The sequence below is a fragment of the Equus asinus genome, chromosome 8, assembly GCF_041296235.1.
Source record: "Equus asinus isolate D_3611 breed Donkey chromosome 8, EquAss-T2T_v2, whole genome shotgun sequence".
Classification (NCBI taxonomy): domain Eukaryota; kingdom Metazoa; phylum Chordata; class Mammalia; order Perissodactyla; family Equidae; genus Equus; species Equus asinus.
The window spans coordinates 29,781,148-29,806,105 of NC_091797.1; the positions used below are offsets into that span (position 1 = coordinate 29,781,148).

At 40.5% G+C, this 24,958-nt stretch overlaps 1 protein-coding gene and 1 long non-coding RNA gene across 4 annotated transcripts in view; both read left to right on the top strand.

Moving 5' to 3' along the window:
* The window catches only part of NUDT3 (nudix hydrolase 3), a 112,765-nt gene that overhangs the window by 58,421 nt on the left and 29,386 nt on the right, over nt 1-24,958 (top strand). The gene's annotated exons all lie outside the window — the stretch shown is intronic.
* Nucleotides 3-14,983, top strand: LOC139045853 (uncharacterized). 2 transcript variants are annotated; one of them, XR_011505021.1, is made up of 3 exons: nt 3-1,438; nt 3,279-3,504; nt 5,467-14,983. It is a non-coding gene; the product is annotated as an uncharacterized lncRNA (long non-coding RNA). The 2 variants fall into 2 exon arrangements; XR_011505020.1 differs by lacking the exon at nt 3-1,438 and having other exon boundaries at nt 1,445-3,504.

Here is a 24,958-nt window from a genome sequence, read left to right on the forward strand (position 1 = left end):
CACTGAGAGAAAGGGCATGGACGTATCTCGTAACCACGAACCTGTCATGTCTGTGTAGTACTTATCACCCCTCACTGAATAAATGTACTCACTCGTGATCAGAGAAGGAAGGCATTTAACAGTTACCATGTGTCTCCTTGATTAAAGGGGTGATCAGATTGTGACGTGGTGATGTTGATCAGACTCTCTCTGTAGAGAGAGGGATCATGGTAGTGACTGTATTTCAATATACTGGACAGTCCTTTGTGACTTCCCATGGATCTCTTTCAACATTGCCTCTGTTACCTGTGGCAGAAGATCAAGTATCAGAAAGTTCATTGGCCCTAAGAAATAAGAGGAACAGGCAGTATTGGTATAAATGGCCCGTTCTCGTTAACCTGTGGATGAGGAGGAGACAGCCCTTGTATTCCTGTGCTTCCTGGGTCCTGGCCGTAGAACAGTGGCTAAAGCAACAATTCTTAGTCAGAAGCTGTTAATGGTGCAACCTGAGAGATAATAGTGTCTTCTTTTTTATTCAGTCACATGATATTCAACGTATATGTGTTCAGTTCCTTAGTCATACCCAGTACAGTCATGCACCACATAATGACATTTCGGTCAACAACAGACCACATATACAATGGTGGTCCCCTAAGATTAGTATCATATAGCCTAGGTGTCTAGTAGGTTATACCACCTAGGTTTGTGTAAGTACACTCTCTCGTGTTTGCACGACAGCGTTGCCCAACAACACTTTTCTCAGAATGCATCTCCATCATTAAGTGACACATGACAATATATCTAACTAGATACTCTAGAATAAACACTTAAAAGAAGTAAAGTCTTGGACCCTTAGTTCCCTTACTGCAAGAGGTTACAGTTTGTTTGGGGAAGCTGAGAAAGAGACTGCAGTTCAAAACGAGGAGGCAGGAGCTAGTGTTTCTCTATAGCCTTTTGTGGCGACATCATTCACTGCTCTGCTTAGGTTGTCTCATTTTATCACCCCTATTTACCTGCCCTGGCTACCGAGGGCTCTTTAGATCCATTTCCTTGTTTCAGAGGGAACTGGTTCTAAGGACATATAAAATAGCACTTAGAACAAGTCTAAATTCTACATTTCTTTTGGGTCCGCCCTGGCTGAAGTCCTCTTAGACTAATCTTACCCTGGGAATACTCAAGGAGCTCTTTCCTCGCTCTGAATTCCTACAGACTTACATTGGCTCGTGTCACTCTCATTTTATCATGTATCTCGTATCCATAACTCGATTGTAATCTCTGAGGACAGTGGTTACAGTTCCTATTTTAAACCCTCCCTTCCTGTGCCTAGGGCACAGCTAGGTGAACAGAAAGTAATTGCTGCATGCTTCTCTGACAGATAGAACAGTAAAAGTCCTGAAGAAATACTACGTGGAAATTATCAGAGTTCTTTCAGGAGGATCCCCAAGGTTTGACTATTCAAGTAAGTGTGGTGCGGCCAGTTGGTGGACCTCAGCTACATAATTGTGATTGAAATCCAGTTGACTCCTGTAGGTTCTAAGGCACGTAAGGCGAAAGTGACGTTTGACAGAGTTACCATGGCAGTTGTAGATTCAGGCAGGTTGTTGGAAGACCTGAAATAAGAGTGATGGTTCTAGAAGGGAGAAAGGAAAAAGTTCAGAGACCTTGTGCAAAACTTGCTTCTTGGTCTTAGGAGTTGTGAGGGGAATCTGCCAGCTCTGCCTTTGTAGAGCACATTTCCATTCGGCTTCAGTCTCAGGAAAGCTTGTATTAGTTGTTGTTACTACTGTTGCTTTGTTTTTGAGCCTTACGGTTGAATTGTCCCTGAGTTATACAAGTGCAACTAACATGTAGAAAACTAGATGATTGCAGTAGGAAATGCAGCCAAGGAGTAGGAAAGGATATAGGGATCTTTCTTACCCTTTCGTTTCCCGGAAGTTCCATACCATCCTTCAGTAGATGAAACAGAGAATAGAATGAAATAGGATTAAGGTGCTTGTGACACAAGAAGGTGAAGGTTGCAGCACAGATAATTAAACCATATTCCTTAGAGGATCAGTATCTTACCTGCCTCTTGTCTTGGGAGGAATTCCGAGCTTGAAATTAAACCCTGCCTGCCATTCTTAGCCCTGACGAATCCTGCCTGACTTTCAGCAAATTTTTTCCCCCTCCAGTCAAAGGAGAGTCATACCATACCCTGTACTTTATTCCAGCATTATTGAGAGGATAGAGAAATGTCTGAACTGCTTGGAACTTTAGGAAAGGTACAAAATAAATCAAACATTTGTACAAACAATAAAAATTAGAGAAATGTGTTGTTACAAAAACAAACATTTCAGTGGCTTCCATGAAAATAAAATGGATGGGGTGGTTTTTCCAATTCCACGTCCATCAACAGAGAATGATACTTGGAATCAGAGGGGATGTAGGTGGATATTTTTTGTTGCCCTTGAAGGGGTAGCTTTTGTAAGCAGAAATCACTATTCAGAGGTTTATTTAGTTTTCAAAATGTTACGACTTTTTTAAAGTACACATTTAAAAACGTAGTTCTTTCATAATGCTTAAAGATCTGATTACCTTATTTATAAGCATAGAGGATTTTACTAGTCACTTTTAAGGGGCTTTTGGATAATACCTAGACCAGTTGATTGAAGACTTTCAGATGTTTCAAATTACATTTATAAATTTAATATATTTGATTGCTTTTTAAAGTATTTCAGTCATCTGAATAAACAAAATAAAACCTTATGAAACTCTTCAACAAAAAAGTCCTGTGAATCTCAGTATTTAAACCTACAAATACGGTGGGTCTTAGATTCTCTAAATATTTCCATAGTATATGTAAACTTACTGAGATTTTTCAACTTAAAATCACAAGTCAGAAATAAATTTTTCAATCATACTTTCAAAATTGAGGTTACAGTCTAATAGACCAAATTCTTTTAAACATTATAAAATCATAAAATCTGTCTAGTCTCCTTCTTTTTTTTTTTTTTTTGAGGAAAATTAGCCCTGAGCCAACATCTGCCACCAATCCTCTTTTTGCTGAGGAAGACTGGCCCTGAGCTAACATTCTGTGCCCATCTTCCTCTACTTTATATGTGGGACGCCTACCACAGCATGGCGTGCCAAGCGGTGCCATGTCCAAACCGGTGAACCCCGGGCCGCCGAAACGGAATGTTGCACACTTAACCACTGTGCCACCGGACTGGCCCTCCTGGTCTCCTTCTTAACATAGAAATACTTATACTATGATTTTGATTCTCTTAAACATTTTTGTCTTTCATTCTAAATATTTCTAGGCTTGAAAGATGCTTACCCACCAAAGAAATCAGCCTTTCCTGTTAAATGAGGCTAGGACTCTTGGATGGCCTGATAGGAAACACTGAACAGTCTCCTGTTGCTCTGTGAAGACTCTGTAACTTTACAAGGCTTGTGGTCGTGGAGTCCGTATGGGTGGGAATGAGTACTGGGTGAGCAGTCTGCACTATCTGGCACACCTGGCTCACTTTGTGCTTAAAGCAGAAGGTGACTTTCTCCCTGTAGTCTTCGTGATTTTGCCCTGTGGATTCGTCGTTCTTCCTGTTTGTGTCCATGTAGTCTGTACTTCTAGCATCATGGTATTTATCATGCTTTATTAATACTTCTTGTTTGTCTTCTGTGCTAGACTTTACACCCTGTGAAGTACCATTCTTTCTTGCTCACTGTTGAATCCCCAGTGCTTAACACAGCAACTGGTTGACAAAATAAGTGCCACAGTTACTGATGTGACCTCTAGAACAGCCATGTAAATGCAGTTGAGGTAGGCCCTTTCAGGTTGTTAGGAGTAGATATACCTATAGGTCGCTCAGTTAAATGAGGAAGAATATGACAGTGTTGCAGCAGTCGCCCAGCGAGGCTGTGCAGAACTGGGTCACAGTACACAGGCAGGCCTTGCTGACGGTAGGTGGAACACAAGTGGGAATGCAGTGTAGCTCAAGGAGCCCAGTCTCTGCACCAGTGGCCCAGCCCCTCTGCCACCGTGGAGGAGCCGCCTTTCTAGTCTTTTCTCAGCCTCTTGGCTTCTACTTACCACTTTTCGTTTTAGGTTTTTCCTCCCTTGTGTACCACTCACCAGTCTGTTGGCTCTCTGTGTGTATCACACAGTCAGCCTTCCCAAGAGAGAGGAGCTGCTTGGTTTTGCCTAGTTAGGACCTTTGGGCGGAGCTGCCAGGCCACATTATTAGCTTCTGGCCGTTTTGAAGATGCCTGCCTTACCTTTGCATCAGTTGCTGATTTCTTATTCCTCTAGCTGTGCTCAGAGTGGTGAAGCAATGTGCTGTAAAAAAGCACATAGGCAGCCTGTGTTGAAGTACCGCCTGCAGCAGCTTTACTCAGAGTCCTGTGTATGTTGTAAACAGACATTTACTAACACAGGAGAATGTTTGTAACATGTTCCTAAGTGATCAAAGCAGGCTATGAAATAGTATTTGTGATATGAAACCGTTTAGTGGGAAAGAAATATGTGTCTATTTGTGTAGGACTGCTTGTATGCTTACATTTGCCGAGCTCTGTTCTAAGTGTTTTGTGTATGTTGCCTCGTTTATTACTTACTATATATAGTATAATAGTAATATATATAGTAATATATATAGTAATATATAGTAATATACTATATATAGTATAATATATAAGTGTAATAGGAACTGTTATAATCTACATTTTACAGGTGAGAAAAAACTGAGGTTCAGTGAGATTAAGTAATTTGTGCAAACAAATTGTGCCCAGCTAAATGTACTCAAGCGCTCAAAGTGAGATTTGAACCCAGAATGTTTGGTCTCAGCATCCACACTGCTAATGCTGTGCTCCCTCAAAGACTATCCACCAAGTGTTCACAGCGGCTGTCTTTGGTTTAGCTTATAGATTATCACGCTTTCTTGAACATGTATTTATTTTGTTAGAAGAAAAGTTTTCTATATAAACATGAATGGAATGACATTTTTAAGTAGTTTATCTTGGCATTATCAGGGCTAGGTACCATTAAACTCAGCCTGTTCTGAAACTTTGTTCAACCCAGCTTGAAAATTTCAGCATATTGACTGAATTTCAGAAACGGAAATCTGTAGTACTTGAAATATTAGAAGTCATATTTAAAGGGCTAAAATATTTCTTCTTGGAAACTGGCCACCATTTTTCAGCTGCTTATAGTCAAAATCCTATTATAGTGACTCTTCAAAGAGTTAGAGGGATGGGGCTTTCTCCCAGGGGCCTTGAAACAGTGCATCTCTACCCCAGGCAGCAAAGGCTGGTGTGAGCCAACCATGTGACTCTCTGTAATAAAAAAGAAAAGTACCTTTTTGTGTAGTTTTCAGAGCTATTCTTTCATGCTCATTCAATGGGAAAGGTAAAACTGTTGGCTGACAGGGAAAAGGGAGAGAAGCTAGATCTGAAACTGTTTTGTTTTCTGTTCATCTGTTACTTTTCCATTTCTTTTACCCATTCTCACCTCAGCCAAACCAAGAGCGTTATCACACAGATACAGAACATCTGAAAACAGAAACAGAAGGAGAAAATGATATGCATACCAAACAAATGGGACTTCATCAGACTAAAGAGCTTCTTCAAGGCATGGGAAAACAGAATTGAAACAAAAAAACAGCTCACTAATTGGGAAAAAATATTTACAAGCCACTTATCCGACAAAGGGTCAATCTCCATAATATACAAAGAACTCACACTGCTTAACAACAAAAAAACAAACAACCCGATCAAAAAATGGGCAGAGGACATGAACAGACATTTCTCAAAAGAAGATATGAATATGGCCAATAGACACATGAAAAGATGTTCATCATCGCTAATCATCAGGGAAATGCAAATCAAAACTACACTAAGATATCACCTTACCCCCGTTAGATTGGCAAAAACATCCAAAACCAAGAACGACAAATGTTGGAGAGGTTGTGGAGAAAGAGGAACCCTCATACACTGTTGGTGGGAATGCAAACTGGTACAGCCACTATGGGAAACAGTATGGAGATTTCTCAAAAAGTTAAAAATAGAAATACCCTATGACCCAGCCATCCCATTACTGGGTATCTATCCTAAGAACCTGATATCAGATATCTCAAGAGTCCGTTGCACCCCTATGTTCATCGCAGCATTATTTACAATAGCCAAGACGTGGAACCAGCCTACATGCCCAGAAACTGATGATTGGATAAAGAAGATGTGGTATATATACACAATGGAATACTACTCAGCCAAAAAAAAAGACGAAATTGGCCCATTCACAACAACATGGATGGACCTCGAGGGCATTATGTTAAGCGAAATAAGTCAGTCAGAGAAAGACGAACTCTATATGACTCCACTCATAGGTGGAAATTAGTATATTGAGAAGGAGATCTGATTGGTGGTTACCAGGGAAAAGGGGGGGTGGGGGGAGGGTTTGGAGGGGGAAGTGGTGTACCCACAACATGACTAACAAAAATGTACAACTGAAATCTCACAAGGTTGTAATCTATCATAACATTAATAAAAAAAAAAAGAAAATGATATGCATACCTTCAACTGTGCTCTCTTCAAGGATGCCATTCATTCTGCCTGTCAACTTAAAAAGCAAATTCACCAGTTATTTTACTCTCAAAACGAGTTTATTTGGGAATAGCCAAAAGAATTGCAATTTGGGATTTGCCTGCTATGGCGCCATGGGCCCATCCAGAGAGACAAGGGAGGGGCTTGCTTTTATAGAGTAGGGGGTAGGAAGGGCCTCCTAGAGGGAGCAGGGTGGGGCCGTTCTAAACCAAAGTGCATTGGAGGAAAGGAACAGTTCAGGGTAACGACAGCTTCTCATTGGCTGAGCTGTGGCGTTTCTCATTGGCGGGGCTGTTGCCAGGTCAGGAGAGGAGCTTCCTTCAGTAGTAAATTAGTTGTACTTCCTGTGGGAGATGCAAGCGTCTCTTCCTGTTTGGAGTAATTGAGATGTATGACAGGGCTTGAGAGCTCCCCCTACAGTCCTTCCCAACTCCAATTTGATTGAAGTTTTTTTTATTCATTTCACATTTACCCTTTTGATCAAGATCTTTCTCCAAAAGTATTGCTGATCAACAGTCAGGTTCTCTGCACGTTGTGGTCTTGTCCCTCAGTGCCAGGAAGGACCTTTCCTGGTTATTGTGTCCCATTGGAGGGAAAGTACATAGTGGTTGGAAACCATTTAGGCTGCATTTGAGTAACAAGGAAGGTTAGAGGGAGAACTCTCAGGCATTTCCCATCTAAAGTCTATATTTTGCCAAGGTTGTAGGCGTTAGAGATCATCTCAAAGTGCTGGGCCAGCATCACCTTATTGGGCACGTCAGTTTTACAGAGGTTCAGCAGGCAATAGGTACAGAACTTTACAGTAATTATAGAGTAAGATTAAGAGCAATACTATAATCCCAGTTTGCAGGATGGTTCTAAACCAGGAGCCGAGACTTGAAAGTAGCCAGCTGAACAAATCAAAAGGCAGTGGATTGTCAGGTGAAATTTGTTACAGCCAGTGTGTTTGCTCTCTAATCTATGTACTTGGGTTTCTGCTTCCCCAGAGGCATTTATCCATGTGCAACAGGAGGTGTTTACCACCACATAGACACCTCCTTGCCCAGTGAATAGATAATCAAGGGCTATATAATTATCCACAACTATCTTGGCCAGTGAGTTAAGCTTGTTGTTGCTGAGCTGAACTTGCTTTGGATATGGAGTTGGCCAACTCTTCTAGTGTCAGGGAGAGATTCCTGATCATTTGTTCATTGGCACTCAGTCTGATTGATGGGAAGAAAGCTCTTCCCATGGAGGCAAACCCACCTCCATCACATACACATCCTGGGAGTTCTCATTTAGAGCAACTATGGAGATTCAATGGGAGAGACCAATAAGAGGTCTCTGATTATGCTGGACAGTGAATATGGCAAGGACACACTGTCCTTGCATTCTCCAGCTTCAAGGCTATGAGTTGCCCAGGCATAAAGGCTATTACCAAAACTTCCACACATGAAGCTGTAACCAGGGGGTGTACATAAGGCTCCTGCATTAGTTGTATCATCTGCAGACTCGTTCATCAACATAGAGACGTTAGCATTATATAACCAAGGCTCAGATACTGTGTTGTTACATACCGAGAGGTTGCCTAAATACACGAACATGTTAAGAATCATACAGATGATTTGACTTACATTAATGGTCCCACAAAATTTTTCATACAAATATTCAAAAGATTTTGTTTCCCTATTCCAAAGTTGGGTTAAATTAAAGCAAGGGACAAATGTAGGCAGGCTTGGCATTCTGACTCAGTAAAATGGGCCAGCAGAGCAATTTAGGCAAATAACAGCATCTAGAATCCCAGGGAAATTACTTATAGAGTGAACTGAGGGGTCATCGCTATCTTGGACAGATTGAGGTTTCTGATGGCAAATCCAGCAATCAGAAAGATTTCCACCATTTGCAAGTTATTTTACTCTCAAAACATTACAAATGGTGGAAATCTCTCTGATTGCTGGATTGGGAAAATGTCCACGATTCCCAATCCCTTGCAATCTGAGAGATTTCCACCATTTGCAAATCCCATTACTCTTGCAACAAGTGGTGTAGGTCCACGCCCAGGAACAAATCTTTTTTTTTTTAATTAACGATTGGCACCTGAGCTAAGAACTGTTGCCAATCTTTTTTTTTTTCTTTTTTTCCTGCTTTTTCTCCCCAAATACCCCCAGTACATAGTTGTATATTTTAGTTGTGGGTCCTTCTAGTTGTAGTATGTGGCATGTGGCATGACACTGCCTCAGCATGGTCTGACGAGTGGTGCCATGTCTGCACCCAGGATCTGAACCAGCGAAACCCCAGGCCACCGAAGCAGAGCACGCAAACTTAACCACTCGGCCACCGGGCGGGCCCCAGGAACAAATCTTTTGAGATGTTCCAGGTCCCTCAGAAAATCTCAAAGTTACATACAGGTCAAAAAGATTTCATTTAGAATTTGAATTTTTAGGAAACAGCATGGCCTGATGAGTGGTGCCATGTCTGCCCCCAGGATCTGAACCGGTGAAACCCCGGGCCACCAAAGCCGAGCTCGCAAACTTAACCACTTGGCCATGGGGCCGGCCCCCAGTGCTTGTTTATTTTTAAGCCAAGTAAATAGAACTATTTATAAATCAATTTTAGCAGTACCATCTGGAGGTAGAAATGTACCACATATTACAATGCACGTATATAAAGACTCGTGTAACATACAAACAGATGCAAGCGAAGACCTTATAATTTTGTTTTAAAGTTTTAACCATGTCTCAGGCACAAAACTCAAAAGAATGGTTGGATCCAAGTCGTATTTCTGGCAGATAGACTAACTTATGGTTACTTGTTCAGATGGCCAAAGTCTTTTACTAAAAATTTTAAAATTTGCATTCCGTAAGGGTCTTTTTAGAGCTGTTTTTGGAGTCGTTTTGTCTAGTATCAAAAGTCTAGGGTGCTATTTAAATTTTTTTTTCCTTCTAGTTGTTTGTTTGCTACAATTAACTTGGTAATTAAGGGTTTGGCATTTGAATCCTCAGAGGGTCTGATTTTAAAGGGGCAGGTTTTTGCAGAGGGGGAGGGAGGAAGATGGTGGTGGGGCAGAGCCTGAGCACAAGATGGCTGCTGGAGCGGAGTCTGAGAAGACAAGCAAGATGGTGCCTGAGACAAGGAAGGAGAAGGGGACATGAGGCTTCAGAGGCCGTTTTGCTCTCCCTCGGTTTTTTAGGTGTGTTGGCTAATTTAGACACAGTATCTTGTGAGGCAATTTTAGTGTTTTGTGTGTGTTCAGAAGCCTCCAGGTACCAGGGAACAGAGATATACCATTCATTTTGCTTAATTTTATAGCCATGGTCTTCCAATTTGGTTTTAAGAGAAGCAAGTTTAGGGAGATTGAAAGTCAGTTTGGTCCACTGAGTTGAAAATGTGCGTGTAGGGGGCTCATAGTTCTTAAACATAAATCCAGCCAGGGTCCCTGAAGGAGGGTTTCCCTCAGAACATTTAGATGACTGGGATCCCATTTCTGAAATTTCCTGAAAACCCAGGAAAGTTGCTAGAGTCCTAGCCCTGATCCCCAAAGGAATCTAAAAACAAAAGAAACTTGCTGGATTCCCAGGCTTGATTGCAAAAGGAATCTGAAAAGCAAAGAAAAACTCCTGGATTCTCAGCAAGCCTGACCCCCTAAAGGAACTGTGCCGCCTTCAGAAAACAGCTGAGTACTCACCAGGGACGATGCCTCGAACCCAAGGACAGAGCCATGACCCGGGAGGACAGTCCCTCCCCTGAGAGGGCAGAGCCTCTCCTGATCCTGAGTAAAGTCAGAGAGCTCGGAATGCAGAGGGAGCGGAGCCTGGAATTCCCACACAGGGCCTCAGTGTGGGACCTTGCTCAGTTCTGGGGGTCACCATCTCTCGTGGGTCACGATCTCCAAATCCCACTTCTGACACCATATATGTCAACTTAAAAAGCAAATTCACCAGTTATTTTACCCGTAAAATGAGTTTATTTGGGAATATCCAAAAGAATAGCAATTCAGGATGTGCATGCTGTGGCAAACCAGAGGCGGATCCAGAGAGACATAGGAAGGGGCTTGTTTTTATAGAGAGAAAGTGGGGGAGTAGGAGGGACTATGTTAAATATAAGTCCATTGAAAGAAAGTCACAGTTGAGGGTGGCGGTGGCTTCTCATTGGCTGAGCTGTGGCATTTCTCATTGGCTGGGCTGTTGCCAGGCTGAGAGAGAAATCTTCCTTCGGTAGTAAAGTAGTTGTACTTTCTGTCAGAAATGCAGGCTTTGTGTCTCTTCCTGTTTGGAGTAGTTAACAATGTATGATAGGGCATGAGGGCTCCCCCACAGACCTTCCCTACTCCAATTTGATTGAGGTTTCTTTTAGTCATTTCACATACCATTAGAGAAATGTAGTCAGTGATGATGATTGAGAATGTGTGGCCCAATGCCAGGTCCTTTTATCTGCTGCTTCGCCTCTGGGCAAGGCCCATATCCATGGAACCAGTTTTGGCCTATAAACTGTAAAGTATTTGAAGATAGCCTGGTAGTCAGCCTGTGATATAGGCCTACCTAAAAAAAAGGTAGTTTCTTCTCTGACTTCTGCACTTGTGTCCTAATAGCACACGTCTCTGCTACTCTTCTGGCTTTTACCACCTGTTGCTTTGCCATATAAACTGACCATGTTGTAAATTTCCTCAGCTTAGTGATGTTTCCTCAGACTTTTCTGGACCTTGCTGCCCTTCCTCAAGTGTTTGATACGTAAAGTAAAAATTTCATAGCATGTTTGACTTAATTCACCTTCATTTAAGAAAACTTTTTGAACTTCTAGATGCCTTAATACAGAATCAAAGATTATGGTTGCCTCAAGGGTTCAGAACTGCTTCGTGATATCTCTAGCCTTACTAATCTTTTGTCATCCTATCAATTATAAACCCTTCTTGAACTCATTTGTATTTCAGATAAGAACATGGAAAATGCCATAGTGAACTTTATTTTAAAATCTGTATCTTCTTATCCCAATTCCTGTTCAGTATTTTCCTTGTCTCTGCAAAAAAAATTGTTGTACTTTCTTATGTATGTATCACAGCAACCAGAAGGCTCCATAGGGTATCTCAGAACTGTCTCTAACAGGGAAGCCATTTTTCATGTCAGTTATTATATACAGATAGAACATTTAAAAAGCCTGTGACTACTTGGGAATAATTCGAGATACTATTTTGTCAACTTTTTTTTTTTAAACTCATAAGTGTTTGCCTCTATTTGGAATGGAGAAAAAAGTGAAGGCTCTGTATGACTGTATTGTATTTTCTTTTTAACTTTTTGGCCCAGCCTGAACAGTTGTGGATGGATGGTGGGGATGAGGTATCACAGGATTTATTAGGGAGATAACACGATTTCTTAAAAATCCATAACTTTAATCACAAAATATATATCAGAATATATTAAGAATATTTTCAGTCATTTCAACATGATAAGTAAAAGAGGGAGAAGTAATGGTCTCCAGTTCATAAGCTCATAGGGAAGGAGGCAGGCAGTTGAGAGTGGGTGTAGCTCTGACAGAGTGGGGAGAGCCTGCCTCAGTCGGAAGATGGCCCCTGCTCAGGCCCAGCCTGTAGTTGTCATGTGACACTTAAGACCCAGTGTGGCTCTGATGTTTCAAGAGAAGCTTGAAAGCTGGATTATCATGTGAGATCATCTCATCTTTCAATGTAGGCAACTAATTTTAAAAAGTTGTTTTGTGAGCCAGCCCCAGTGGCCTAGTGGTTAAAATTCAGTACTCACCGCTTTGGTGGCCCGGGTTTGTTTCCCCATCACGGAACCACGCCACCCGTGTGTCACTTGCCATGCTGTGGCAGCAGCCCACGTAGAAGAACTAGGATGACTTACAACTGGAATAAACAACTGTGCACTGGGGGCTTTAGGGAGGGGGAAAAAAAAGAAGGAGATTGGCAACAGACGTTAGCTCAGGGCAAATCTTTCCCTTAAAAAAAAAAAAGTTGTTTTCAAAATGTTAAAATAATACGTGGATATAGATTGAAAAAACAACAATAGTGGTACTAAAAGGCTCATAATGAAAAACAACCAAAAGATATGTTCTTTTTTTTTTTAAGATTTTATTTTTTCCTTTTTCTCCCCAAAGCCCCCCAGTACATAGTTGTATATTCTTCGTTGTGGGTCCTTCTAGGTGTAGCATGTGGGACGCTGCCTCAGCGTGGTTTGATGAGCAGTGCCATGTCCGTGCCCAGGATTCGAACCAACGAAACACTAGGCCGCCTGCAGCGGAGCGCGTGAACTTAACCACTCAGCCATGGGGCCAGCCCCAAGATATGTTCTTTTTTTAAAATTTTTTGCAGAGGCAGATTCACCCTGAGCTAACGTCTGTTGTCAATCTTCCTCTTATTGTATGTGAGCCGCTGACACAGTGTGGCCACTGACGAGTGGTGTAGGTCTGCACCCGGGAACCAAACCCAGACTGCCAAAGTGGAGCATGCCAGACTTAACCACTAGGCCACTCTAGTGGCCCTCAAAAGATGTGTTCTTCATTAGGTGAATGAGCTGCGTTCCAGACTTTTACTTTGTTTTGAACTATAAACTGATAAGCTCCAACCTTTCAGGAGAAGATAGTTTTATTTTTTTAGTCTCCTAAATGATAAGTGAAAGCAAATAAAGGTTTTTTAACCTCGGGAATATTTCACTGTGTAATGGAAATGTTAATATGAGAAAATACATCCAGATGTAAATTATTGTAAATCAAGAGAGAGATCACAAATCAACCTCATTTGTTTGTTGAAAAGCAGGTTTTATTTAGATAGTATTCTCTGAATTTCCATTGCTTAATTCTTGAGGAATTTTAGAACACACAAATATAAATTATTAGTAATAACATAGATGTATGGCTGTATACACATATTCATCTTAAAAATAGGTACAAAGGTAAGCAAATATTTTTCTGTATGTTTGAAATTTTTCAAAATGAAAAGTTGGGCAGAAAATGGGTGTAAATACTTTATTATGTGTCAACTATATTCAAGATCTTGAGGAAGGAACTATGCAGTACAACGATATGATGGACACCATTTTCCGTAAGATAAGTTGTGCTTTCGTTAGTAGTACCATGTCTTTATTTTTACTTAGTAAGAAGATAGATGTTTTTAGCTCCTTTGGTCATAGCATTATAAAATGTAAGAATCATCTTGTCTCTTAATACATTATATGTAATGATTTTATCCTGATAATTTATTCTTTTTAAAGAGTTTAGTGGGGAATGTGCTCAGTGATAAAAATTTTCAGGAAAGCCTTTGTTCATCTAACACAGACATACATTTTTGAGTGTGGAAGCGTCTTTATTCTGCCCTCCTAGAAAAGCATCTGCACAAAAATATAGCAAAAGAACTTGAGCTTTGCCTTAGAAAAAATAATTTTGAATACATGGAATGAACAGAGAAAACATACACCATGTTTATGTTTTAGTGTGAAAGCTGGTGTGAGGCTGTTTTATGTTACAGGACAGAGTGAAGCCCGCAGGTCTCTGGCACAGGCCCTGCAGTAAATCCGTGTTGAATCTCCGGTTTCTGACAGCTGAGAATTTAGAAAGGGCCCTTCCTCTCAGTTACAGTTCAGGGATGAAAGGAGACCTTGGCACGGACAGCGCCTCCAGTAAAGGGCCTGGTTGAGGGGCGTTGTGATAATCCCTGTGCTCAGTTTTGCTCTGTGCTCACGTGGCCGAGAGTGTAATTCAACTCTGGCCCCAGAGCAGGGAGGCCTCTCTCTTCTTTCAGAGGAGGGTGCCTCTCTGCTCCAAGGCTGTTACGAAATGGTAAATGGTTACTTCCATGATTGCTTCTAGGGTCAACTTTAAAATGATTGAGAATTTTTTGTGACTGTCACTTTGGCTTTTGCAGAAATACTTAATAGATATTCTTGGCTTTATGAAAAGTGGTATTGAAAATGTTATTAGCTATTTGTGTTAGTGACCATTTTAGTTTTACTATATGGTGCTTTTGACTAGGAATTTCCATTAGACTGGTTTGTAAAAGTTTTTAACAAAATAGAAACAGTATAATCTGAACAGGGCTCTTATTCTGAGAGCTTTTTTCTTTTTGAAGATTGGCCCTGACCTAACATCTGTTGCCAGTCTTCCTCTTTTTGCTTAAGGAAGATTGTGGCTGCGCTACATCTGTGCCCATCTTCCTCTATGTTATGTGGGATGCCACCACAGCATGGCTTGATGAGTGGTCTGTAGGTCTGTGCCTGGGATCCAAACCTGTGAACCCTGGACCGCCGACGTCGAGCACATGACCCCAACCACTGTGCCGCCGGGCCAGCCCCTTACTCTGAGGGCTTTTAAGTGCTCCTTTTAGCACTTCGTGATGCTGTAACTGTAGCCAGTTTGATTACTTGATTAGGCTGGGGACTACTATAGCTCTCCATTTTTCTGATTATGAAGGTGATATGTGTTCCTGGCAGAATGAAAAGCCAGAAAGCAGAAAGATGATGGTATATTAGCATAATTCCATAGCTGGTTATTTTTTCCCCAACTTTGTAATCATGAAAATTTTCAAACATATAAGAAAAATTTAAAAATAGTAAAATAAGCACTGTATACCTTCTTCTAGGTATAATATCTGTTGACTTTTTGCATGTTTTCTTTATCTCTGTATATTTCTATCCTTGCTTTTGTTTTTGGCTATGCCATTTGAAAATAAATTGTAGATTTCACAACACGTGACCTCTCAATTCTGTTCTTTAGCATGTAGCTCTTTAGAATAAGGCCAGTCCCCTAGATAACCATGTACCATTGTTACACCTGAGAAAATTCATAATTCCATAGTATCATTTAATATTCTCTCCATATTCAAATGTTCCCAATTATCATAAAATATCTCTTACATCTGTTTGTTTCCTCATCAGGACGTAATCTAGGTTCTTATATTATAGTTGGTTGTATGTCTTTTCCAGCTATTTTATCATAGAACCATAATCCCAGCCATTCCACACCTCCACTCCTCATGATCCTGACTTTTTAAAAGTGCAGGGTAGTGGTCTAATGGAATGCCTCACATTCAGGTTTTGTTTGATTGATTCTTCTTGGTGTCCTCTACCTCGTTTGCTTATCCCATGTGTTTCCAGCAACTTAGTCTAGAGCAGTGCTGGCCTTGAGAACTTTCTGAAGTGATGGAAGTGTTCTATATCTGCACCGTCCAGCGTGGTAGCCACTAGCCATATATGACTATTAATTAAAATTAAGCAAAATTTAAAATTTAGTTGTTTAGTCACACTAGCCACATTTCAAGTGCTCATTAGCTACCTGTGGATAATGGCCACCATATTGAACAGCACAGGTCTAGAGGCTTGATTAGATTTAGGATGGACGTTTCCAACAGGTTACTGCATAGGTGATGCCGTGTGCTTCCTCATACTTAACGTCAGGAGGCCCATAGTGTCAGATTGCCTTGCCATTAGTGATAAAATATTTGGTCAGGTAACAACTGACAGATCTCTCCATGATAGAAGTACATTTCTCCCTGTGCAGCAAAATTGGAAAGTAATCTGTTGAGCACTTGTTCTGCGCTGTATGAATATCCTGTCTCCCAACAGTCTTTCAGTTAACAGTTTGAGCATCTACTAATGGTCCTTACCAAGTGAGATATTACACTAGAGATGCAGAACAGTGATTCTCTAATGCTGCTTCTTATTAGCTGAAATTCTTCTGTAAAGGAAAGCTCTCTTCCTCCTTCCCCCTTTCCCTCTCTCTTTTTCTTATTTTAAATACTCCTCTGGACTTAGGAATTTCGATTTTTTTTTCAGTGTACAGTCATGCTCAGCATAGCAACATTTTGGCCGACAGCAGACCGCATATGCGATGGTGGTCCTGTGGGATTAGTACCGTATAGCCTAGGTGCGCTGTAGGCTATACCATCTAGGTTTGTGTAAGGGCACTCTATGGTGTTTGCACAACGACAGAGTTGCCTAGTGACGCATTTCTCAGAACATATCCCCATCATTAAGTGATGCATGACTGTATTACAATCAGTTACAGTCTTTATTCCCTTTGCTTTAATTGTCCCAAATTTAGCCACTGTTGCAGCCTTTCAAGCAGCCTCCTGTGTTCTTTTCACTTGACCCTTTTCATTGTTTGAGTGCTTCCTTTATCTGTAATGCAATAAGATATTACTGGCTCACCTTGAATATTTCTGTCCCAGATCTCTTGTCAGCTCTTTCTTCATCAGAATTCCCTTTTAGTGGAGAATATTATTTAGAAACCAAGATTAGGGTGGTAAATGTGCTCCCTTCTCCTAGGATGTCATTACTGCTAGGCCCTTTTAGTGGACAGCAATAGAAGGCATATTAAGAAAGAAAAATCATGATTTCATGTTCATGTTTCCATTTCACATTTAGCATTACAAGGTTTTTTAACTTCTTTTACATTTGTATCTCGTTTCCTTTATTCTTAACATACTGGTTTGTAATAGCATTATTTTAATAATATTGTTATTGGTTTCTAATAACATTTGTTTTATCATATTATAAATAATATCAATATATTTGCATCATTGATATTATCAGGAGAAGCATTATAGAGCCTGAGAATGGATTCTAAACTTTTTAAGCCAACCTGTTGATTTTAGGGAGGGGTAATGGCAAGAATAGAATGGAACGGCCCTTGGTGCTAATTTGGATTATTTAAGGATTGGGTCTGCATTGGTTTGAATTGGTGATAAATGACAAGACAATATTAAAGAGCAAGCAGTTGGCATCAGCAAGAGGGTATCACTTTTGTTTGTAAACCTGGATAAGAATTTGATTTACATTAGGTCCAGCATACCTAATATACCTCTTCTTTACCCTGTTTGAGGGCCACTTTCAGGCAGAGAAATAGTAAAACAGGTTAGGAAATATAACCTAAGATCTGGACAGGAGGATTGTATTGCTTCCGTGTGGGTCTTTGGCCTGTAGATGCCCTTTATTGTGTGGGTCAGTGAGGATGTAGACATTATATGGCAGACTCTTGTGTGCACAGTTAACGGTTCTGTACCTCTCTGCCTACATTTGCAAATGATTGCTTAGATCAGAGTCATTCTCAACCTTGTCAGACTCGACATCTCCTTTCTGTAATAAATACATAGATTTATTCATATGTTTTTATATATTTATGTATTTTATTTTTGTATAAACAGTCTCCTGTATTAATGTTCATAGATTAGAAAGGAGTTGAATTCTAGGCTCAGATAGTTAAAATCAGGTTTCCCACCCACACAGATGTGTAGCAGGATTTTAAAAAGTTACTCGAGACAGTTCGTAGGTAAGATCATCCTTTTGCAGAATATCTAGCACTCTTAGTTCCTTCTCCTAAGTGCCACGTGCTCTCCAGTTATCATGACAACCAAAAACACTCTCATACATTTTCAGGGTGCCCCTGGGGGCAGTCATGCTTGTGGAGAGACTATTTTGAATGTTCTGAGAGTTCCTTTTGTCCCCCAGATCCTAGTTGCCTAGTTACTCATGCTTGATTGGTAACTATTTGTCCGGCTCCTGCTGTAGGCTCAGTTAGGGTTGGGGCTGGTGTCCTGAACATGGCAGGTGGAGTGGAGGGAAAGAATAGGTCGTGAGTACAGCATGGTGGTGGAGGGCGTTCACAGCCTGCTGGAGGAGTTCACAGCTGAGGAGCGTCTAGGACCTGGGAGCGTTGGTGAGAGTGTAGTACTGCCCTGTGACTTGCAACTCATGGAGCAGAGAGGGAAAGATAGTGATGGTTTTTCTTCCCTGGACTTTCCCAGTTCTAAGTGGAAAGGAAGTGATCAGTGAAAAAAATTTGTATTCCATCTCACATAGTCATCAGATAAATGCCAATTAAAATAAGCTGATTGCTCCTTTCAAGTTAGCTAAGATTTAAAAAATGAATTTTATCAATGATGAAGGAAGCAGCATGTATTAAGGGCCTTAAAAATGTCTTTGCTGTCTTGGACACTGTATACTGGTCATTCCAACTGCTTTCCATTTCAGGACATGCCACATAATGCTTGTGGTTCCCTCCCGGGAGAAAGCCTGCTCTATCCCCTTGCTACCTGGGCACACTTTATGAGTTTTCAGCTCAGTCATTACATTTTACGGAAGCTTCTGTGACTTTCCGGGCTGATACATAGGTGCTTTTTCCACCATCCCATTGTAATGTAAGTTTCAAGTATGTTTTCCCTGTGTATTCTTATTTAAGGTGGATATTTTGAAAAACAGAAAAGTAAAAAGAACAAATTTAAGTTTTTCATACTCTCCACTAGTAGTATTTTGGTGTATTTCCTCTGTTTTTGTCTGGCAGCCTTCCTACTTGACTGTAGGCTTCTCAACTGTCTCCTCAAATGTTAAACGTGTAAGTGAGCTGGAGGGGCTGGCTCAATGGCCGAGTGGTTAAGTTTGCGCGCTCTGCTGCGGCGGCCCAGGTTTCAGATCCTGGGTGTGGACGTGGCACGGCTCGTCAGGCCACGTTGAGGTGGCGTCCCACGTCCCACAACGAGAAGGACCTGCAACTAAGATATACAACTGTGTACGGGGCGGTTTGGGGAGATAAAGCAGAAAAAAAGAAAAAAAAGATTGGCAACAGTTGTTAGCCCAGGGGTAAATCCTTTAAAAAAAAAAAAGATTGGCAACAGCTGTTAGCCTAGGTGCCAATCTTAAAAAAAAAAAAAAAAGAACGTGAGCTGGAAAGTTCGTAAAAGATATAAAATAAAAAAGAGAAGGCAGGGGTTTCCTAACTTTTCTCTTTGCTCCATTTTCTCTTATCTCAGCCCTTCTCCCTCCTCTCTTACCACAGGCTTGGAGACCTTGACCAAATCTTATAACCATCCTGTGCCTCTTGGTTTATATCTGAGCCCACCATTTTCACTTCTAAGTACCTGTAGAGAAATGCTTATTCATGGGCACACAGAAGCATGTACAAGAGGTTCGTCACAGCTTTATATGTGATAGCAAACACTAGAAACAATTGAAGTGTCTATCAATAGGAGAATAATTATATAATTTATGGCACATTTTATTATGTTTTATCATCTAGCGGTTAACAGTGATAAAGGAGATCTGTATATCCCAGTGTGGAGAGTCCTCTATGACGTTTAGCTAAATGAAATGGTGGGTATGATTGATTTGTGTAAAATGTCCTAAAACGTATTTGTATATGTTCTTGTATATATAAAAATAGTTAGAATGGAGTCTGAAAAGGAAAATGCTCAATTGAGTAGAGCGATTACCTCTGGGGAGGGAAGTGGGACTAGAAGGAAGCTTATGGGAGATTTTGCTTTATCTAAATTCTTTTAGTTTTTTACAACCCCATCATTTTTTCCAGATCCTGGGCAGAAATGCCGAGCGATGAAGCAGTTGTAACAGTTAGTGTTTAAAGTACTTAATTGGATAGCCACAATCCCCCAATGGATTCTAAAGGGATGTATTTGAGCTCAGAAAGGTTAAGACTAGAATTGCTGAAATTCTGTCCTGTATTGTCTTCTCCTTGGGTGCAAGGAAATGAAAGCGAAGCCCTCTCTGGGGGTAGATGGCAAAGCTTCAGTTAAGATTTTTGGGTTTGTTTTTGCTTTTGATGCAAGTTTATTTTTAGCTTTGAGACCTGATCTTGCTATTCCTAGAATTTTTTTTCTTTAAATGAAAATGATTGGTGAAGGTAAGGTTAGTTGGGAAAGAGATGTTCACACGGAGATCATTGAGACAGTTTACTATGTTCCAGACGACTAGATTAATCTTTAAAAGAGTATGAGTGGAAGTAATCCATCAAGCAGTATCGAATGTGCTAATCAGCTTGAGAACTAAAGCATATTGCTGTTGGATATATTTATGTGAACTCTTTGTTGGTGATGCTGAGAATTAGGAATTTAGAAATTGTGTTATTTGTTTATTGCTGCTTAACAAAACCTAGAATAAGAATAATCTTGTTATCTCATGCTTTCTGTGAGACATGAATTCAGACAAGGTATAGCAGGGATGGCTTGTCCATGATGTCTGGGGCGTCAGCTGGAAGAGTCAAAGGCTAGGAGCAGAATACTGTTGGGGAAAAAGCTTGAGTAACTTTTTCTGCTAGGCTTCCATGAGTCCACACTTTTCCTGATTTTTCTTCTGCACCTGAGTTGTCTTTGCTGATTCCTCCCTGAAGGTTGAATGTCATAGAGTTCAGTCCTTTGTTTTTTCTTTCCTTGTCTGTCTGTCATCTACTCCTGGTGATCTCATCCAGTCTCCAGGCTTTAAATACAGTAGTTGGTTGGGTTGGATTAGTAGGTGGGTAGGTAGAAGGATGGATGTATGGATGACCCATTTATCCCCAACTGCAACTTTACTTAACCTGCCTACTTGATATTTCCATTTGGATGTCAATAGGCATCTGAAACTTAGTATGTATAAAACTAAACCTGTGATTCCACTATCTTCTCCCAAACCTGCTCCTTCAGCAATCTTCCCCATCGTAATAAATGGCAGTTCCATCCTTTCAGTTGCTTAACCCAAAAAACTAGGACTTATCTTTGATTTCTTTTTTTTCCTCATAGCCAATATCTGGTTGATCAGCCAATCTTGTTGGCTGTACCTTCAAAATACATGTGTCCAGAATCCAGCCCCTGCTTGCCATCTCTGTCACTGCCACCTTGGTCCAAGCCACCATCACCTCTCACCTTGATTCCTCTGCTCCCCTTTGCCCTCATACCCCCTTCAGTCTATTTTCAACACAGCAGGCAAAATGATCCTGCTAAAAGAAACCAGGTCAGATCATGTCCCTCAAAGGCTTTCTAACCTGAAGCCCTAAGAATGGCCTATCATCTGGCTCCCTCCGGGACCTCATCTCGTACTCCTCACTCTTGCTCCCTGTGCTCCGCCCATACTGGTAGCCTCCTTGCTGTTCCTCTTAACACCAGGCCTTTACCCCTCAGGGCCTTGCTATTTGCTCTTCCCTCTGCCTGAATCACCATGGTTTTGACACAGTCTTAGACGTTGAAGCTGGAGGAGAGAGACTCCGTCCTGCTGGGTTTTCCTAGTAGTTTATATAAAATTACCTTTTATTGCTGAAGAAATGCCGTGGTATTGGGGCTGGCCCCGTGGCCGAGTGGTTAAGTTCGCGCGCTCCGCTGCAGGCGGCCCAGTGTTTCGTTGGTTCGAATCCTGGGCGCGGACATGGCACTGCTCACCAAACCACGCTGAGGCAGCGTCCCACATACCACAACTAGAAGGACCCACAACAAAGAATATACAACTATGTACCAGGGGGCTTTGGGGAGAAAAAGGAAAAAATAAAATCTTTAAAAAAAAAAAGAAAGAAATGCCGTGGTATTGAGGATGGGAAATTAACAGTCTCAAAAAACAGATATAATGTGTTTATACTCTAAGTAGCAGGTCCACACATTTACTTCTGTGCCAAATGAAATACCTTTTTTCATCTATCCACCTGCCATTTTTGCTCATTTGGATCGTTTCCATACTAACTCGTCCTGTCCTTCACATGAGGTGGCACTTGTCAGAAGATTCCTTGAATGCCACTACAATGTTCATTTCATTTGGCTTGATTTTGTTCCTCCTTACTCCCTTTTGGCGTTGAGGAGTGACTTGAGGGCATAAGCGGGCAGCCTGGGCGCCGTCTGAACAGCCTGCTCTGTCAGTTGAGTCGTAGTAGGGCTCCGTGTCAGGCCCTAGAACAGATATGGTTTTGGTTTCAAAGTAGGCCCTAAAAACACTCAAAAGAGCTAAGCTTTTGAAGTGGGTTTTTAGAATGGAGAGTGAGGTAAAGAAGGAAGGAGTATCATTTACAACCAAGAGCTGCTCCTTGTCATGCTTTCACTGAGATTTATGAGAGCTGAAAGAAAGACGATCGACTGTTTATGGCTGTGTGACCAGCAAAGTTCTGGGTGCAGGACTGAATGAGGACATCACTGTGAAGAGCTTTTGACTTGAGAAGCTTGGGGAAGTGTGCCTGTCTATATAGGGACTATGATGTTAAGTGGAATTTATTTTTATAGGGTCATAGAATCACATTGTTGAAAGGGACATCAAGAGGCTATCTGCTTTAAATGTGCACTTTTGATCAAGCAGAGCTAAACATTTACACCATTCAAGCCTTCATTTTTTTTCTTTTGAATACATATTTATAAAAGATACTAACTCTTATATGTTATCTAAATGAGTAATTTTTTTAAATGTTTATTTTTATTTTTTGTGAGGAAGATTAGTCCTGAGCTAATATCTGCCACCAGTCCTCCTCTTTTTGCTGAGGAAGACTGGGCCTGAGCTAACGTCGTGCCCATCTTCCTCTATTTTTTTTATATTTGGGATGCCTACCACAGCATAGCTTGATAAGCAGTGTGTTGGTCTGTAGCCGGGATCCAAACCAGTGAACCCTGGGCTGCTGAAGTGAAACGTGCTAACTTAACCGCTGCACCATGAGGCTGGCCCCTATAATGTTTAATTGTAAAAGAATTACCTTTCATGTCATCCAATAAGATAACCACTACACACCGATTAGAATGGCTACAATAAAAAACGCATGATGCCATTAAGCAGCAGATTGAAAGTGAGAAATGTAATTATAGTTTCTTGCTGCTTTCAAATAAACTGTTCATCTCTGTTGAGTGAATTGAATACGTGCAGTATTAAATGTTTCAGAAAGAGCAAGATCACCTTTACAGTAATATTTAGAAAAATTGAATTTTTTTATCATTTGAAACTGAAATTGCCAGTTCTGCCTTTAAAATGAAATCTAGATTATTGTTAAGAAAATTGAGGGACCTGTCAGGTAAAGAACATGAGACTCACTTAAGACTGCTAGACCAGCTTTTCTTAAGCTCTTGTTGCCGTCCCTCTGTCCTCGTTTTTAAAGCTGGTCCTTCCTACCGAGTTTTCAGATTCTCAGATAGTCTAGCAGGCAGATTTATGTAATACTCCTTCAGTAATTGCAAATTCAAAAAATAATTTGTTTCCATTTATATAAGCTTTCCTGCCCTCCGGAAGGTGTTCTGATTTATTCTCTCAGCAGAGATGAGGACGGCGTTAAATACATTTGGTAGTTGCACAGGTTTTGGAATCAGACACCTACGTTCAGATCCTGGTGCTGCTGCTTAACTGCATGGTCTTGGCAAATTATTTAGCATCTCTAAGCATTGGCTTTCTTGTCTTGAACGTAGGAGCCGTGATAATACTTACTTCATAGGTAGACATTTAGTAAGAACTCAAATACTTATTAATAATTAATAAGTATAATAAATACTAATAAATATAATAACAATATGAATAATAATAAATTATTATTATTACTAGAAAAGATGAGTAGTTTGCCCTTACACAGCAGAGCATGACTTGACCACTCAGGAGTGTCTCCAAAAGCCCTGGGCTCTAATCTGCCCCCCTCTCACCCCCCCTCATCAGGAGGATGCTAATAAGGGTAATAAACTGTATGAGCATTTTCGGTTATTTTAAATATGTTGTTAGGAAAGAAACTTGATTTATAGTTTTGGCATTGGGTTAATTTAATTTTTCTTTGTTGCTTTTTTTTAATGCTCATATAATTAAAAAAAAAAATGCTGGGGCTGGCCCAGTGGCACAGCGTTTAAGTTCACATGTTCTGCTTCAGCAGGCCGGGGGTTCGCCAGTTTGGATCCTGGGTGCGGACATGGCACCGCTTGTCAAGCCATGCTGTGGCAGGCATCCCACTATAAAGTAGAGGAAGATGGGCACGGACATTAGCTCAGGGCCAGTCTTCCTCAAAAAAATAAAAATAAAAAAAAAGTACTACCACTACCACCTTGCAGAGTCTTCTGTAGCATATTTTGTGAAGTCTCAGAAATATTGAAGGGGGAAGGAGTGTACCTTATTTTTAGATTCTAAAATTATTATTTTTTTAAGTTTCATGATTGAAATTTTTTCCAGTATTTTATTATAAAAATTTTCAAACTCACTGCCACATTGAAATAATTTTATTGTAAACACGCATATCCCCACCGCCATTAGCACTTTTCTGTACTTCCTTTATCACATAATCTGTATCTGTTAATGAAACCTTAAGAAATAACTAATACACAACGACAAAAAATCATTTATATTCCCATCAGCTAAAGATAACCTTTGTTAATATTTTGGTTATTTCATATACATACATCCATAAATGTGTATATATATTTAAAAATAATACTAGTATTTAGCCATTTCACCTGCTGATTATATTGTGGACATTCTTTTGTGATAATAGTCGTATGTGCGAGTGATTATTTTGAAAGACTTCATAATACTCTATATATGAATGTGCTATAGTTTGTTTGTTGATTTTTTGTTGAACATTTTGGTTTGATCCTAATTTTTCATTATTGTAGACAAAATTGAAAAGGATGTCTGTGATCTCTTGATTTTTTTCTTTTCTTTTGTACTTGCTCAGTTATTTCTTTAGGATTACTTTTTTAAGGCAGAATTATTGGGCTAACATGTTTAAGTTT